Below are 16,047 nucleotides of genomic sequence, written 5' to 3'. Positions count from 1 at the left end.
GTGTGTGTGTGTGTGTGTGTGTACTTGCTTGTCTCAGTCTTTGTGTGTGTGTGTGTGTGTACTTGCTTGTCTCAGTCTTTGTGTGTGTGTGTGTGTGTACTTGCTTGTGTCAGTCTTTGTGTGTGTGTGTGTGTGTACTTGCTTGTCTCAGTCTGTGTGTGTGTGTGTACTTGCTTGTCTCAGTCTGTCTGTGTGTGTGTGTGTACTTGCTTGTCTCAGTCTGTGTGTGTGTGTACTTGCTTGTCTCAGTCTTTGTGTGTGTGTGTGTGTGTACTTGCTTGTCTCAGTCTTTGTGTGTGTGTGTGTGTGTACTTGCTTGTGTCAGTCTTTGTGTGTGTGTGTGTGTGTGTACTTGCTTGTCTCAGTCTGTCTGTGTGTGTGTGTGTGTGTGTGTGTGTGTACTTGCTTGTCTCAGTCTGTCTGTGTGTGTGTGTGTACTTGCTTGTCTCAGTCTGTGTGTGTGTGTACTTGCTTGTCTCAGTCTTTGTGTGTGTGTGTGTACTTGCTTGTGTCAGTCTTTGTGTGTGTGTGTGTGTGTACTTGCTTGTCTCAGTCTTTGTGTGTGTGTGTGTGTACTTGCTTGTCTCAGTATTTGTGTGTGTGTGTGTGTGTGTGTACTTGCTTGTCTCAGTCTGTCTGTGTGTGTGTGTGTGTGTACTTGCTTGTCTCAGTCTGTCTGTGTGTGTGTGTGTGTACTTGCTTGTCTCAGTCTTTGTGTGTGTGTGTGTGTACTTGCTTGTCTCAGTCTTTGTGTGTGTGTGTGTGTGTACTTGCTTGTCTCAGTCTTTGTGTGTGTGTGTGTGTGTGTGTACTTGCTTGTCTCAGTCTGTCTGTGTGTGTGTGTGTGTGTACTTGCTTGTCTCAGTCTGTGTGTGTGTGTGTGTGTGTGTGTGTACTTGCTTGTCTCAGTCTGTGTGTGTGTGTGTACTTGCTTGTCTCAGTCTTTGTGTGTGTGTGTACTTGCTTGTCTCAGTCTGTGTGTGTGTGTGTGTGTGTACTTGCTTGTCTCAGTCTTTGTGTGTGTGTGTGTACTTGCTTGTCTCGGTCTTTGTGTGTGTGTGTGTGTGTGTACTTGCTTGTCTCAGTCTTTGTGTGTGTGTGTGTGTGTGTGTGTGTACTTGCTTGTCTCAGTCTGTCTGTGTGTGTGTGTGTGTGTGTGTGTACTTGCTTGTCTCAGTCTGTGTGTGTGTGTGTGTGTGTGTGTGTGTGTACTTGCTTGTCTCAGTCTTTGTGTGTGTGTGTGTGTGTGTACTTGCTTGTGTCAGTCTTTGTGTGTGTGTGTGTGTGTACTTGCTTGTCTCAGTCTGTGTGTGTGTGTGTACTTGCTTGTCTCAGTCTTTGTGTGTGTGTGTGTGTGTGTGTGTACTTGCTTGTCTCAGTCTGTCTGTGTGTGTGTGTGTGTGTGTGTGTACTTGCTTGTCTCAGTCTTTGTGTGTGTGTGTGTACTTGCTTGTCTCAGTCTGTGTGTGTGTGTGTGTACTTGCTTGTCTCAGTCTGTGTGTGTGTGTGTGTGTGTGTGTGTGTGTGTGTACTTGCTTGTCTCAGTCTTTGTGTGTGTGTGTGTGTACTTGCTTGTCTCAGTCTTTGTGTGTGTGTGTGTGTACTTGCTTGTGTCAGTCTTTGTGTGTGTGTGTGTGTGTACTTGCTTGTCTCAGTCTGTGTGTGTGTGTGTACTTGCTTGTCTCAGTCTTTGTGTGTGTGTGTGTGTGTGTACTTGCTTGTCTCAGTCTGTCTGTGTGTGTGTGTGTGTGTGTGTGTGTACTTGCTTGTCTCAGTCTTTGTGTGTGTGTGTGTGTACTTGCTTGTCTCAGTCTTTGTGTGTGTGTGTGTGTGTGTACTTGCTTGTCTCAGTCTTTGTGTGTGTGTGTGTGTACTTGCTTGTCTCAGTCTTTGTGTGTGTGTGTGTGTGTGTACTTGCTTGTCTCAGTCTGTCTGTGTGTGTGTGTGTGTGTGTGTACTTGCTTGTCTCAGTCTGTCTGTGTGTGTGTGTGTACTTGCTTGTCTCAGTCTGTCTGTGTGTGTGTGTGTGTGTGTGTGTGTGTACTTGCTTGTCTCAGTCTGTCTGTGTGTGTGTGTGTACTTGCTTGTCTCAGTCTTTGTGTGTGTGTGTGTGTGTGTACTTGCTTGTCTCAGTCTTTGTGTGTGTGTGTGTGTGTGTACTTGCTTGTCTCAGTCTGTCTGTGTGTGTGTGTGTGTGTACTTGCTTGTCTCAGTCTGTGTGTGTGTGTGTGTGTGTGTACTTGCTTGTCTCAGTCTGTGTGTGTGTGTGTACTTGCTTGTCTCAGTCTTTGTGTGTGTGTGTGTGTGTACTTGCTTGTCTCAGTCTGTGTGTGTGTGTGTGTACTTGCTTGTCTCAGTCTTTGTGTGTGTGTGTGTACTTGCTTGTCTCAGTCTGTGTGTGTGTGTGTGTGTACTTGCTTGTCTCAGTCTGTGTGTGTGTGTGTACTTGCTTGTCTCAGTCTTTGTGTGTGTGTGTGTGTGTGTGTGTGTACTTGCTTGTCTCAGTCTGTCTGTGTGTGTGTGTGTGTGTGTGTACTTGCTTGTCTCAGTCTGTCTGTGTGTGTGTGTGTGTGTGTGTACTTGCTTGTCTCAGTCTTTGTGTGTGTGTGTACTTGCTTGTCTCAGTCTTTGTGTGTGTGTGTGTGTGTGTGTGTGTGTACTTGCTTGTCTCAGTCTGTGTGTGTGTGTGTGTGTGTGTGTGTGTGTGTGTGTACTTGCTTGTCTCAGTCTTTGTGTGTGTGTGTGTGTGTGTGTGTACTTGCTTGTCTCAGTCTGTCTGTGTGTGTGTGTGTGTGTGTGTGTACTTGCTTGTCTCAGTCTTTGTGTGTGTGTGTGTACTTGCTTGTCTCAGTCTGTGTGTGTGTGTGTGTGTGTGTGTGTACTTGCTTGTCTCAGTCTGTGTGTGTGTACTTGCTTGTCTCAGTCTGTGTGTGTGTGTGTGTGTGTGTGTGTGTGTGTGTGTGTACTTGCTTGTCTCAGTCTTTGTGTGTGTGTGTGTGTACTTGCTTCTCTCAGTCTTTGTGTGTGTGTGTGTGTGTACTTGCTTGTGTCAGTCTTTGTGTGTGTGTGTGTGTGTACTTGCTTGTCTCAGTCTGTGTGTGTGTGTGTACTTGCTTGTCTCAGTCTTTGTGTGTGTGTGTGTGTGTGTACTTGCTTGTCTCAGTCTGTCTGTGTGTGTGTGTGTGTGTGTGTGTACTTGCTTGTCTCAGTCTTTGTGTGTGTGTGTGTGTACTTGCTTGTCTCAGTCTTTGTGTGTGTGTGTGTGTGTACTTGCTTGTCTCAGTCTTTGTGTGTGTGTGTGTGTACTTGCTTGTCTCAGTCTTTGTGTGTGTGTGTGTGTGTGTACTTGCTTGTCTCAGTCTGTCTGTGTGTGTGTGTGTGTGTGTGTACTTGCTTGTCTCAGTCTGTCTGTGTGTGTGTGTGTGTGTGTGTACTTGCTTGTCTCAGTCTGTCTGTGTGTGTGTGTGTACTTGCTTGTCTCAGTCTGTCTGTGTGTGTGTGTGTACTTGCTTGTCTCAGTCTTTGTGTGTGTGTGTGTGTGTGTACTTGCTTGTCTCAGTCTTTGTGTGTGTGTGTGTGTGTGTACTTGCTTGTCTCAGTCTGTCTGTGTGTGTGTGTGTGTGTACTTGCTTGTCTCAGTCTGTGTGTGTGTGTGTGTGTGTGTACTTGCTTGTCTCAGTCTGTGTGTGTGTGTGTACTTGCTTGTCTCAGTCTTTGTGTGTGTGTGTGTGTGTACTTGCTTGTCTCAGTCTGTGTGTGTGTGTGTGTACTTGCTTGTCTCAGTCTTTGTGTGTGTGTGTGTACTTGCTTGTCTCAGTCTGTGTGTGTGTGTGTGTGTGTACTTGCTTGTCTCAGTCTGTGTGTGTGTGTGTACTTGCTTGTCTCAGTCTTTGTGTGTGTGTGTGTGTGTGTGTGTACTTGCTTGTCTCAGTCTGTCTGTGTGTGTGTGTGTGTGTGTGTACTTGCTTGTCTCAGTCTGTCTGTGTGTGTGTGTGTGTGTGTACTTGCTTGTCTCAGTCTTTGTGTGTGTGTGTACTTGCTTGTCTCAGTCTTTGTGTGTGTGTGTGTGTGTGTGTGTGTGTGTACTTGCTTGTCTCAGTCTGTGTGTGTGTGTGTGTGTGTGTGTGTGTGTGTACTTGCTTGTCTCAGTCTTTGTGTGTGTGTGTGTGTGTACTTGCTTGTCTCAGTCTGTGTGTGTGTGTGTACTTGCTTGTCTCAGTCTTTGTGTGTGTGTGTACTTGCTTGTCTCAGTCTTTGTGTGTGTGTGTGTGTGTGTACTTGCTTGTCTCAGTCTGTCTTGTGTGTGTGTGTGTGTGTGTGTGTGTACTTGCTTGTCTCAGTCTTTGTGTGTGTGTGTGTGTACTTGCTTGTCTCAGTCTTTGTGTGTGTGTGTGTGTGTGTACTTGCTTGTCTCAGTCTTTGTGTGTGTGTGTGTGTACTTGCTTGTCTCAGTCTTTGTGTGTGTGTGTGTGTGTGTACTTGCTTGTCTCAGTCTGTCTGTGTGTGTGTGTGTGTGTGTGTGTGTACTTGCTTGTCTCAGTCTTTGTGTGTGTGTGTGTGTACTTGCTTGTCTCAGTCTTTGTGTGTGTGTGTGTGTGTGTACTTGCTTGTCTCAGTCTTTGTGTGTGTGTGTGTGTACTTGCTTGTCTCAGTCTTTGTGTGTGTGTGTGTGTGTGTACTTGCTTGTCTCAGTCTGTCTGTGTGTGTGTGTGTACTTGCTTGTCTCAGTCTGTCTGTGTGTGTGTGTGTGTGTGTGTGTGTGTACTTGCTTGTCTCAGTCTGTCTGTGTGTGTGTGTGTACTTGCTTGTCTCAGTCTTTGTGTGTGTGTGTGTGTGTGTACTTGCTTGTCTCAGTCTTTGTGTGTGTGTGTGTGTGTGTGTACTTGCTTGTCTCAGTCTGTCTGTGTGTGTGTGTGTGTGTGTACTTGCTTGTCTCAGTCTGTGTGTGTGTGTGTGTGTGTGTACTTGCTTGTCTCAGTCTGTGTGTGTGTGTGTACTTGCTTGTCTCAGTCTTTGTGTGTGTGTGTGTGTGTACTTGCTTGTCTCAGTCTGTGTGTGTGTGTGTGTGTGTACTTGCTTGTCTCAGTCTTTGTGTGTGTGTGTGTACTTGCTTGTCTCAGTCTGTGTGTGTGTGTGTGTGTACTTGCTTGTCTCAGTCTGTGTGTGTGTGTGTACTTGCTTGTCTCAGTCTTTGTGTGTGTGTGTGTGTGTGTGTGTGTGTACTTGCTTGTCTCAGTCTGTCTGTGTGTGTGTGTGTGTGTGTGTGTACTTGCTTGTCTCAGTCTGTCTGTGTGTGTGTGTGTGTGTGTACTTGCTTGTCTCAGTCTTTGTGTGTGTGTGTACTTGCTTGTCTCAGTCTTTGTGTGTGTGTGTGTGACTTGCTTGTCTCAGTCTTTGTGTGTGTGTGTGTGTGTACTTGCTTGTCTCAGTCTGTGTGTGTGTGTGTACTTGCTTGTCTCAGTCTTTGTGTGTGTGTGTGTGTGTGTACTTGCTTGTCTCAGTCTGTCTGTGTGTGTGTGTGTGTACTTGCTTGTCTCAGTCTTTGTGTGTGTGTGTGTACTTGCTTGTCTCAGTCTGTGTGTGTGTGTGTGTGTACTTGCTTGTCTCAGTCTGTGTGTGTGTGTGTACTTGCTTGTCTCAGTCTTTGTGTGTGTGTGTGTGTGTACTTGCTTGTCTCAGTCTTTGTGTGTGTGTGTGTGTGTGTGTGTGTACTTGCTTGTCTCAGTCTTTGTGTGTGTGTGTGTACTTGCTTGTCTCAAGTCTTTGTGTGTGTGTGTGTACTTGCTTGTCTCAGTCTGTGTGTGTGTGTGTGTGTACTTGCTTGTCTCAGTCTGTGTGTGTGTGTGTGTACTTGCTTGTCTCAGTCTTTGTGTGTGTGTGTGTGTGTGTGTACTTGCTTGTCTCAGTCTGTGTGTGTGTGTTACTTGCTTGTCTCAGTCTGTGTGTGTGTGTGTGTGTGTGTACTTGCTTGTCTCGGTCTGTGTGTGTGTGTGTGTGTGTGTACTTGCTTGTCTCAGTCTGTGTGTGTGTGTGTACTTGCTTGTCTCAGTCTGTCTGTGTGTGTGTGTGTGTGTACTTGCTTGTCTCAGTCTGTCTGTGTGTGTGTGTGTACTTGCTTGTCTCAGTCTGTGTGTGTGTGTACTTGCTTGTCTCAGTCTTTGTGTGTGTGTGTGTACTTGCTTGTGTCAGTCTTTGTGTGTGTGTGTGTGTGTGTACTTGCTTGTCTCAGTCTTTGTGTGTGTGTGTGTGTACTTGCTTGTCTCAGTCTTTGTGTGTGTGTGTGTGTGTGTACTTGCTTGTCTCAGTCTGTCTGTGTGTGTGTGTGTGTACTTGCTTGTCTCAGTCTTTGTGTGTGTGTGTGTGTACTTGCTTGTCTCAGTCTGTCTGTGTGTGTGTGTGTGTGTACTTGCTTGTCTCAGTCTGTGTGTGTGTGTGTGTGTGTGTGTGTGTACTTGCTTGTCTCAGTCTGTGTGTGTGTGTGTACTTGCTTGTCTCAGTCTTTGTGTGTGTGTGTGTACTTGCTTGTCTCAGTCTTTGTGTGTGTGTGTGTACTTGCTTGTCTCGGTCTTTGTGTGTGTGTGTGTACTTGCTTGTCTCAGTCTTTGTGTGTGTGTGTGTACTTGCTTGTCTCGGTCTTGTGTGTGTGTGTGTGTGTGTGTGTGTGTACTTGCTTGTTTCAGTCTGTGTGTGTGTGTGTGTGTGTGTGTGTACTTGCTTGTCTCAGTCTTTGTGTGTGTGTGTGTGTGTACTTGCTTGTGTCAGTCTTTGTGTGTGTGTGTGTGTGTACTTGCTTGTCTCAGTCTGTGTGTGTGTGTGTACTTGCTTGTCTCAGTCTGTCTGTGTGTGTGTGTGTGTGTGTACTTGCTTGTCTCAGTCTGTCTGTGTGTGTGTGTGTGTACTTGCTTGTCTCAGTCTGTCTGTGTGTGTGTGTGTGTACTTGCTTGTGTCAGTCTTTGTGTGTGTGTGTGTGTGTACTTGCTTGTCTCAGTCTGTGTGTGTGTGTGTACTTGCTTGTCTCAGTCTTTGTGTGTGTGTGTGTGTGTACTTGCTTGTCTCAGTCTGTCTGTGTGTGTGTGGTGTGTGTGTGTGTACTTGCTTGTCTCAGTCTTTGTGTGTGTGTGTGTGTACTTGCTTGTCTCAGTCTGTGTGTGTGTGTGTACTTGCTTGTCTCAGTCTTTGTGTGTGTGTGTGTGTACTTGCTTGTCTCAGTCTTTGTGTGTGTGTGTGTGTACTTGCTTGTCTCAGTCTGTCTGTGTGTGTGTGTGTGTGTGTGTACTTGCTTGTCTCAGTCTGTCTGTGTGTGTGTGTGTACTTGCTTGTCTCAGTCTTTGTGTGTGTGTGTGTGTGTGTACTTGCTTGTCTCAGTCTTTGTGTGTGTGTGTGTGTGTGTACTTGCTTGTCTCAGTCTGTCTGTGTGTGTGTGTGTGTGTGTACTTGCTTGTCTCAGTCTGTGTGTGTGTGTGTGTGTGTGTACTTGCTTGTCTCGTAGTCTGTGTGTGTGTGTGTACTTGCTTGTCTCAGTCTGTGTGTGTGTGTGTGTGTGTACTTGCTTGTCTCAGTCTGTGTGTGTGTGTGTGTACTTGCTTGTCTCAGTCTTTGTGTGTGTGTGTGTACTTGCTTGTCTCAGTCTGTGTGTGTGTGTGTGTGTACTTGCTTGTCTCAGTCTGTGTGTGTGTGTACTTGCTTGTCTCAGTCTTTGTGTGTGTGTGTGTGTGTGTGTGTGTGTACTTGCTTGTCTCAGTCTGTCTGTGTGTGTGTGTTGTACTTGCTTGTCTCAGTCTGTCTGTGTGTGTGTGTGTGTGTGTACTTGCTTGTCTCAGTCTTTGTGTGTGTGTGTTACTTGCTTGTCTCAGTCTTTGTGTGTGTGTGTGTGTTACTTGCTTGTGTCAGTCTTTGTGTGTGTGTGTGTGTACTTGCTTGTCTCAGTCTGTGTGTGTGTGTGTACTTGCTTGTCTCAGTCTTTGTGTGTGTGTGTGTGTGTGTACTTGCTTGTCTCAGTCTGTCTGTGTGTGTGTGTGTGTACTTGCTTGTCTCAGTCTTTGTGTGTGTGTGTGTGTACTTGCTTGTCTCAGTCTTTGTGTGTGTGTGTGTGTGTACTTGCTTGTCTCAGTCTGTGTGTGTGTGTGTGTGTACTTGCTTGTCTCAGTCTGTGTGTGTGTGTGTACTTGCTTGTCTCAGTCTTTGTGTGTGTGTGTGTGTGTGTGTACTTGCTTGTCTCAGTCTTTGTGTGTGTGTGTGTGTGTGTGTGTGTGTACTTGCTTGTCTCAGTCTGTGTGTGTGTGTGTGTGTGTACTTGCTTGTCTCAGTCTTGTGTGTGTGTGTGTGTACTTGCTTGTCTCAGTCTGTGTGTGTGTGTGTGTGGTGTACTTGCTTGTCTCAGTCTGTGTGTGTGTGTGTGTACTTGCTTGTCTCAGTCTTTGTGTGTGTGTGTGTGTGTGTGTACTTGCTTGTCTCAGTCTGTCTGTGTGTGTGTGTGTGTACTTGCTTGTCTCAGTCTGTGTGTGTGTGTGTGTGTGTGTGTGTACTTGCTTGTCTCAGTCTTTGTGTGTGTGTGTGTGTGTGTGTGTACTTGCTTGTGTCAGTCTTTGTGTGTGTGTGTGTGTGTGTACTTGCTTGTCTCAGTCTTTGTGTGTGTGTGTGTGTGTACTTGCTTGTCTCAGTCTTTGTGTGTTGTGTGTGTGTGTGTACTTGCTTGTCTCAGTCTTTGTGTGTGTGTGTGGTGTGTACTTGCTTGTCTCAGTCTGTCTGTGTGTGTGTGTGTGTGTGTGTACTTGCTTGTCTCAGTCTTTGTGTGTGTGTGTGTGTGTACTTGCTTGTCTCAGTCTGTCTGTGTGTGTGTGTGTGTACTTGCTTGTCTCAGTCTGTGTGTGTGTGTGTGTACTTGCTTGTCTCAGTCTGTGTGTGTGTGTGTGTACTTGCTTGTCTCAGTCTGTCTGTGTGTGTGTGTGTGTGTGTGTACTTGCTTGTCTCAGTCTTTGTGTGTGTGTGTGTGTGTACTTGCTTGTATCAGTCTGTCTGTGTGTGTGTGTGTGTGTGTACTTGCTTGTCTCAGTCTGTGTGTGTGTGTGTGTGTGTGTGTGTGTGTGTGTGTACTTGCTTGTCTCAGTCTTTGTGTGTGTGTGTGTGTACTTGCTTGTCTCAGTCTTTGTGTGTGTGTGTGTGTGTGTGTACTTGCTTGTGTCAGTCTTTGTGTGTGTGTGTGTGTGTACTTGCTTGTCTCAGTCTTTGTGTGTGTGTGTGTGTGTACTTGCTTGTCTCAGTCTTTGTGTGTGTGTGTGTGTGTGTACTTGCTTGTCTCAGTCTTTGTGTGTGTGTGTACTTGCTTGTCTCAGTCTGTCTGTGTGTGTGTGTGTGTGTGTGTGTACTTGCTTGTCTCAGTCTGTGTGTGTGTGTGTGTGTGTGTGTGTGTACTTGCTTGTCTCAGTCTTTGTGTGTGTGTGTGTGTACTTGCTTGTCTCAGTCTTTGTGTGTGTGTGTGTGTACTTGCTTGTCTCAGTCTTTGTGTGTGTGTGTGTGTGTACTTGCTTGTGTCAGTCTTTGTGTGTGTGTGTGTGTGTACTTGCTTGTCTCAGTCTTTGTGTGTGTGTGTGTGTGTACTTGCTTGTCTCAGTCTTTGTGTGTGTGTGTGTGTACTTGCTTGTCTCAGTCTTTGTGTGTGTGTGTGTGTGTGTGTACTTGCTTGTCTCAGTCTGTCTGTGTGTGTGTGTGTGTGTGTACTTGCTTGTCTCAGTCTTTGTGTGTGTGTGTGTGTACTTGCTTGTCTCAGTCTTTGTGTGTGTGTGTGTGTGTACTTGCTTGTCTCAGTCTTTGTGTGTGTGTGTGTGTACTTGCTTGTCTCAGTCTTTGTGTGTGTGTGTGTGTGTGTACTTGCTTGTCTCAGTCTGTCTGTGTGTGTGTGTGTGTGTGTACTTGCTTGTCTCAGTCTGTGTGTGTGTGTGTGTGTGTGTGTGTGTGTACTTGCTTGTCTCAGTCTTTGTGTGTGTGTGTGTGTACTTGCTTGTCTCAGTCTTTGTGTGTGTGTGTGTGTGTACTTGCTTGTCTCAGTCTTTGTGTGTGTGTGTGTGTGTACTTGCTTGTCTCAGTCTTTGTGTGTGTGTGTGTGTGTACTTGCTTGTCTCAGTCTGTCTGTGTGTGTGTGTGTGTGTGTACTTGCTTGTCTCAGTCTTTGTGTGTGTGTGTGTGTACTTGCTTGTCTCAGTCTTTGTGTGTGTGTGTGTGTGTGTACTTGCTTGTCTCAGTCTTTGTGTGTGTGTGTGTGTACTTGCTTGTCTCAGTCTTTGTGTGTGTGTGTGTGTGTACTTGCTTGTCTCAGTCTGTCTGTGTGTGGTGTGTGTGTGTACTTGCTTGTCTCAGTCTGTCTGTGTGTGTGTGTGTACTTGCTTGTCTCAGTCTTTGTGTGTGTGTGTGTACTTGCTTGTCTCAGTCTTTGTGTGTGTGTGTGTGTGTGTACTTGCTTGTCTCAGTCTGTCTGTGTGTGTGTGTGTGTGTACTTGCTTGTCTCAGTCTGTGTGTGGTGTGTGTGTGTGTGTGTGTGTACTTGCTTGTCTCAGTCTGTGTGTGTGTGTGTACTTGCTTGTCTCAGTCTTTGTGTGTGTGTGTGTACTTGCTTGTCTCAGTCTTTGTGTGTGTGTGTGTGTGTGTACTTGCTTGTCTCAGTCTGTGTGTGTGTGTGTACTTGCTTGTCTCAGTCTTTGTGTGTGTGTGTGTGTACTTGCTTGTCTCAGTCTTTGTGTGTGTGTGTGTGTGTGTACTTGCTTGTCTCAGTCTGTCTGTGTGTGTGTGTGTGTGTGTACTTGCTTGTCTCAGTCTGTGTGTGTGTGTGTGTGTACTTGCTTGTCTCAGTCTGTGTGTGTGTGTGTACTTGCTTGTCTCAGTCTGTCTGTGTGTGTGTGTGTACTTGCTTGTCTCAGTTCTGTGTGTGTGTGTGTGTGTACTTGCTTGTCTCAGTCTGTGTGTGTGTGTGTGTGTACTTGCTTGTCTCAGTCTTTGTGTGGTGTGTGTGTACTTGCTTGTCTCAGTCTGTCTGTGTGTGTGTGTGTGTGTGTACTTGCTTGTCTCAGTCTGTGTGTGTGTGTGTGTACTTGCTTGTCTCAGTCTGTTGTGTGTGTGTACTTGCTTGTCTCAGTCTTTGTGTGTGTGTGTGTGTGTACTTGCTTGTCTCAGTCTATCTGTGTGTGTGTGTGTGTGTGTGTGTACTTGCTTGTCTCAGTCTTTGTGTGTGTGTGTGTGTGTGTGTGTACTTGCTTGTCTCAGTCTGTCTGTGTGTGTGTGTGTACTTGCTTGTCTCAGTCTTTGTGTGTGTGTGTGTGTACTTGCTTGTCATGTCTTGTTGTGTGTGTGTGTGTACTTGCTTGTCTCAGTCTTTGTGTGTGTGTGTGTGTGTACTTGCTTGTCTCAGTCTGTCTGTGTGTGTGTGTGTGTGTACTTGCTTGTCTCAGTCTGTCTGTGTGTGTGTGTGTGTACTTGCTTGTCTCAGTCTTTGTGTGTGTGTGTGTGTGTACTTGCTTGTGTCAGTCTTTGTGTGTGTGTGTGTGTGTACTTGCTTGTCTCAGTCTGTCTGTGTTGTGTGTGTGTGTACTTGCTTGTCTCAGTCTTTGTGTGTGTGTGTGTGTGTGTACTTGCTTGTCTCAGTCTGTCTGTGTGTGTGTGTGTGTGTTGGTGTGTACTTGCTTGTCTCAGTCTTTGTGTGTGTGTGTGTGTACTTGCTTGTCTCAGTCTTTGTGTGTGTGTGTGTGTACTTGCTTGTCTCAGTCTTTGTGTGTGTGTGTGTGTACTTGCTTGTCTCAGTCTGTCTGTGTGTGTGTGTGTGTGTGTGTACTTGCTTGTCTCAGTCTGTCTGTGTGTGTGTGTGTACTTGCTTGTCTCAGTCTTTGTGTGTGTGTGTGTGTACTTGCTTGTCTCAGTCTTTGTGTGTGTGTGTGTGGTGTGTGTGTACTTGCTTGTCTCAGTCTTTGTGTGTGTGTGTGTGTGTGTACTTGCTTGTCTCAGTCTGTGTGTGTGTGTGTGTGTGTGTACTTGCTTGTCTCAGTCTGTGTGTGTGTGTGTGACTTGCTTGTCTCAGTCTTTGTGTGTGTGTTGTGTGTACTTGCTTGTCTCAGTCTGTGTGTGTGTGTGTGTACTTGCTTGTCTCAGTCTTTGTGTGTGTGTGTGTACTTGCTTGTCTCAGTCTGTGTGTGTGTGTGTGTGTACTTGCTTGTCTCAGTCTGTGTGTGTGTGTACTTGCTTGTCTCAGTCTTTGTGTGTGTGGTGTGTGTGTGTGTGTGTGTGTGTGTTACTTGCTTGTCTCAGTCTGTCTGTGTGTGTGTGTGTGTGTGTGTACTTGCTTGTCTCAGTCTGTCTGTGTGTGTGTGTGTGTGTGTACTTGCTTGTCTCAGTCTTTGTGTGTGTGTGTACTTGCTTGTCTCAGTCTTTGTGTGTGTGTGTGTGTGTACTTGCTTGTGTCAGTCTTTGTGTGTGTGTGTGTGTACTTGCTTGTCTCAGTCTGTGTGTGTGTGTGTACTTGCTTGTCTCAGTCTTTGTGTGTGTGTGTGTGTGTGTACTTGCTTGTCTCAGTCTGTCTGTGTGTGTGTGTGTGTACTTGCTTGTCTCAGTCTTTGTGTGTGTGTGTGTACTTGCTTGTCTCAGTCTTTGTGTGTGTGTGTGTGTGTACTTGCTTGTCTCAGTCTGGTGTGTGTGTGTGTGTACTTGCTTGTCTCAGTCTGTGTGTGTGTGTGTGTGTGTGTTACTTGCTTGTCTCAGTCTTTGTGTGTGTGTGTGTGTGTGTACTTGCTTGTCTCAGTCTGTGTGTGTGTGTGTACTTGCTTGTCTCAGTCTGTGTGTGTGTGTGTACTTGCTTGTCTCAGTCTTTGTGTGTGTGTGTGTGTGTACTTGCTTGTCTCAGTCTTTGTGTGTGTGTGTGTGTGTGTGTGTGTACTTGCTTGTCTCAGTCTGTGTGTGTGTGTGTGTGTGTACTTGCTTGTCTCAGTCTGTGTGTGTGTGTGTGTACTTGCTTGTCTCAGTCTGTGTGTGTGTGTGTGTGTGTACTTGCTTGTCTCAGTCTTTGTGTGTGTGTGTGTGTGTGTACTTGCTTGTATCAGTCTGTCTGTGTGTGTGTGTGTGTGTGTGTGTGTACTTGCTTGTCTCAGTCTGTGTGTGTGTGTGTGTGTGTGTACTTGCTTGTCTCAGTCTTTGTGTGTGTGTGTGTGTGTGTGTGTGTGTGTACTTGCTTGTGTCAGTCTTTGTGTGTGTGTGTGTGTGTGTACTTGCTTGTCTCAGTCTTTGTGTGTGTGTGTGTGTGTACTTGCTTGTCTCAGTCTTTGTGTGTGTGTGTGTGTGTGTGTACTTGCTTGTCTCAGTCTTTGTGTGTGTGTGTACTTGCTTGTCTCAGTCTGTCTGTGTGTGTGTGTGTGTGTGTGTACTTGCTTGTCTCAGTCTTTGTGTGTGTGTGTGTGTGTACTTGCTTGTCTCAGTCTGTCTGTGTGTGTGTGTGTGTACTTGCTTGTCTCAGTCTGTGTGTGTGTGTGTGTACTTGCTTGTCTCAGTCTGTGTGTGTGTGTGTACTTGCTTGTCTCAGTCTTTGTGTGTGTGTGTGTGTGTGTGTGTACTTGCTTGTCTCAGTCTTTGTGTGTGTGTGTGTGTGTGTACTTGCTTGTATCAGTCTGTCTGTGTGTGTGTGTGTGTGTGTACTTGCTTGTCTCAGTCTATGTGTGTGTGTGTGTGTGTGGGTGTGTGTGTGTGGTGTGTGTGTTTACTTGCTTGTCTCAGTCTTTGTGTGTGTGTGTGTGTGTACTTGCTTGTCTCAGTCTTTGTGTGTGTGTGTGTGTGTGTGTACTTGCTTGTGTCAGTCTTTGTGTGTGTGTGTGTGTGTACTTGCTTGTCTCAGTCTTTGTGTGTGTGTGTGTGTGTACTTGCTTGTCTCAGTCTTTGTGTGTGTGTGTGTGTGTGTACTTGCTTGTCTCAGTCTTTGTGTGTGTGTGTGTGAACTTGTACTTGCTTGTCTCAGTCTTTGTGTGTGTGTGTGTGTGTACTTGCTTGTCTCAGTCTATCTGTGTGTGTGTGTGTGTGTGTGTGTACTTGCTTGTCTCAGTCTTTGTGTGTGTGTGTGTGTGTGTGTGTGTGTACTTGCTTGTCTCAGTCTGTCTGTGTGTGTGTGTGTACTTGCTTGTCTCAGTCTGTGTGTGTTGTGTGTGTGTACTTGCTTGTCTCAGTCTTTGTGTGTGTGTGTGTGGTGTGTACTTGCTTGTCTCAGGGCAAAGTCTGTCTGTTGTGTGTGTGTGTGTGTGTACTTGCTTGTCTCAGTCTGTCTGTGTGTGTGTGTGTGTGTGTACTTGCTTGTCTCAGTCTTTGTGTGTGTGTGTGTGTGTACTTGCTTGTCTCAGTCTTTGTGTGTGTGTGTGTGTGTACTTGCTTGTCTCAGTCTGTGTGTGTGTGTGTGTACTTGCTTGTCTCAGTCTTTGTGTGTTGTGTGTGTGTACTTGCCTTGTCTCAGTCTGTGTGTGTGTGTGTGTGTGTGTGTGTACTTGCTTGTCTCAGTCTTTGTGTGTGTGTGTGTGTACTTGCTTGTCTCAGTCTTTGTTGTGTGTGTGTGTGTGTACTTGCTTGTCTCAGTCTGTTGTGTGTGTGTGTGTGTGTGTACTTGCTTGTCTCAGTCTTTGTGTGTGTGTGTGTGTACTTGCTTGTCTCAGTCTGTTGTGTGTGTGTGTGTGTGTGTACTTGCTTGTCTCAGTCTTTGTGTGTGTGTGTGTGTGTGTACTTGCTTGTCTCAGTCTGTTGTGTGTGTGTGTGTGTGTACTTGCTTGTCTCAGTCTGTGTGTGTGTGTGTGTGTGTGTACTTGCTTGTCTCAGTCTTTGTGTGTGTGTGTGTGTGTACTTGCTTGTCTCAGTCTGTGTGTGTGTGTGTGTGTGTGTACTTGCTTGTCTCAGTCTGTGTGTGTGTGTGTACTTGCTTGTCTCAGTCTTTGTGTGTGTGTGTGTGTACTTGCTTGTCTCAGTCTGTGTGTGTGTGTGTGTGTGTACTTGCTTGTCTCAGTCTTTGTGTGTGTGTGTGTACTTGCTTGTCTCAGTCTGTGTGTGTGTGTGTGTGTGTACTTTGCTTGTCTCAGTCTGTGTGTGTGTGTGTACTTGCTTGTCTCAGTCTTTGTGTGTGTGTGTTGGTGTGTGTGTGTGTGTACTTGCTTGTCTCAGTCTGTCTGTGTTTGTGTGTGTGTGTGTGTACTTGCTTGTCTCAGTCTGTCTGTGTGTGTGTGTGTGTGTGTGTACTTGCTTGTCTCAGTCTTGTGTGTGTGTGTGTACTTGCTTGTCTCAGTCTTTGTGTGTGTGTGTGTGTACTTGCTTGTGTCAGTCTTTGTGTGTGTGTGTGTGTACTTGCTTGTCTCAGTCTGTGTGTGTGTGTGTACTTGCTTGTCTCAGTCTTTGTGTGTGTGTGTGTGTGTACTTGCTTGTCTCAGTCTGTCTGTGTGTGTGTGTGTGTACTTGCTTGTCTCAGTCTTTGTGTGTGTGTGTGTACATGCTTGTCTCAGTCTGTGTGTGTGTGTGTGTGTGTGTACTTGCTTGTCTCAGTCTGTGTGTGTGTGTGTGTGTACTTGCTTGTCTCAGTCTGTGTGTGTGTGTGTGTGTGTGTACTTGCTTGTCTCAGTCTTGTGTGTGTGTGTGTGTGTGTACTTGCTTGTCTCAGTCTTTGGTGTGTGTGTGTGTGTACTTGCTTGTCTCAGTCTGTGTGTGTGTGTGTGTACTTGCTTGTCTCAGTCTGTGTGTGTGTGTGTGTGTGTACTTGCTTGTCTCAGTCTTGTGTGTGTGTGTGTGTGTGTGTGTGTGTGTACTTGCTTGTCTCAGTCTTTTGTGTGTGTGTGTGTGTGTGTACTTGCTTGTCTCAGTCTGTGTGTGTGTGTGTGTGGTTGTGTACTACAGTTGCTGTGTTCTCAGTCTTTGTGTGTGTGTGTGTGTGTACTTGCTTGTCTCAGTCTTTGTGTGTGTGTGTGTGTGTGTACTTGCTTGTATCAGTCTGTCTTGTGTGTGTGTGTGTGTGTGTGTGTACTTGCTTGTCTCAGTCTTTGTGTGTGTGTGTGTGTC

At 46.0% G+C, this 16,047-nt stretch overlaps 1 protein-coding gene across 1 annotated transcript in view; it reads right to left on the bottom strand.

Moving 5' to 3' along the window:
- glyctk (glycerate kinase) overlaps positions 1 to 16,047 on the bottom strand; it is a 35,370-nt gene that overhangs the window by 4,781 nt on the left and 14,542 nt on the right. The window lies entirely within an intron of this gene.

The sequence above is a fragment of the Amia ocellicauda genome, chromosome 3 (genome assembly GCF_036373705.1).
Source record: "Amia ocellicauda isolate fAmiCal2 chromosome 3, fAmiCal2.hap1, whole genome shotgun sequence".
In the NCBI taxonomy this organism is placed as follows: domain Eukaryota; kingdom Metazoa; phylum Chordata; class Actinopteri; order Amiiformes; family Amiidae; genus Amia; species Amia ocellicauda.
Note: the sequence above shows the minus strand (reverse complement) of the source record. Positions and strands in the feature narration are given on the sequence as shown.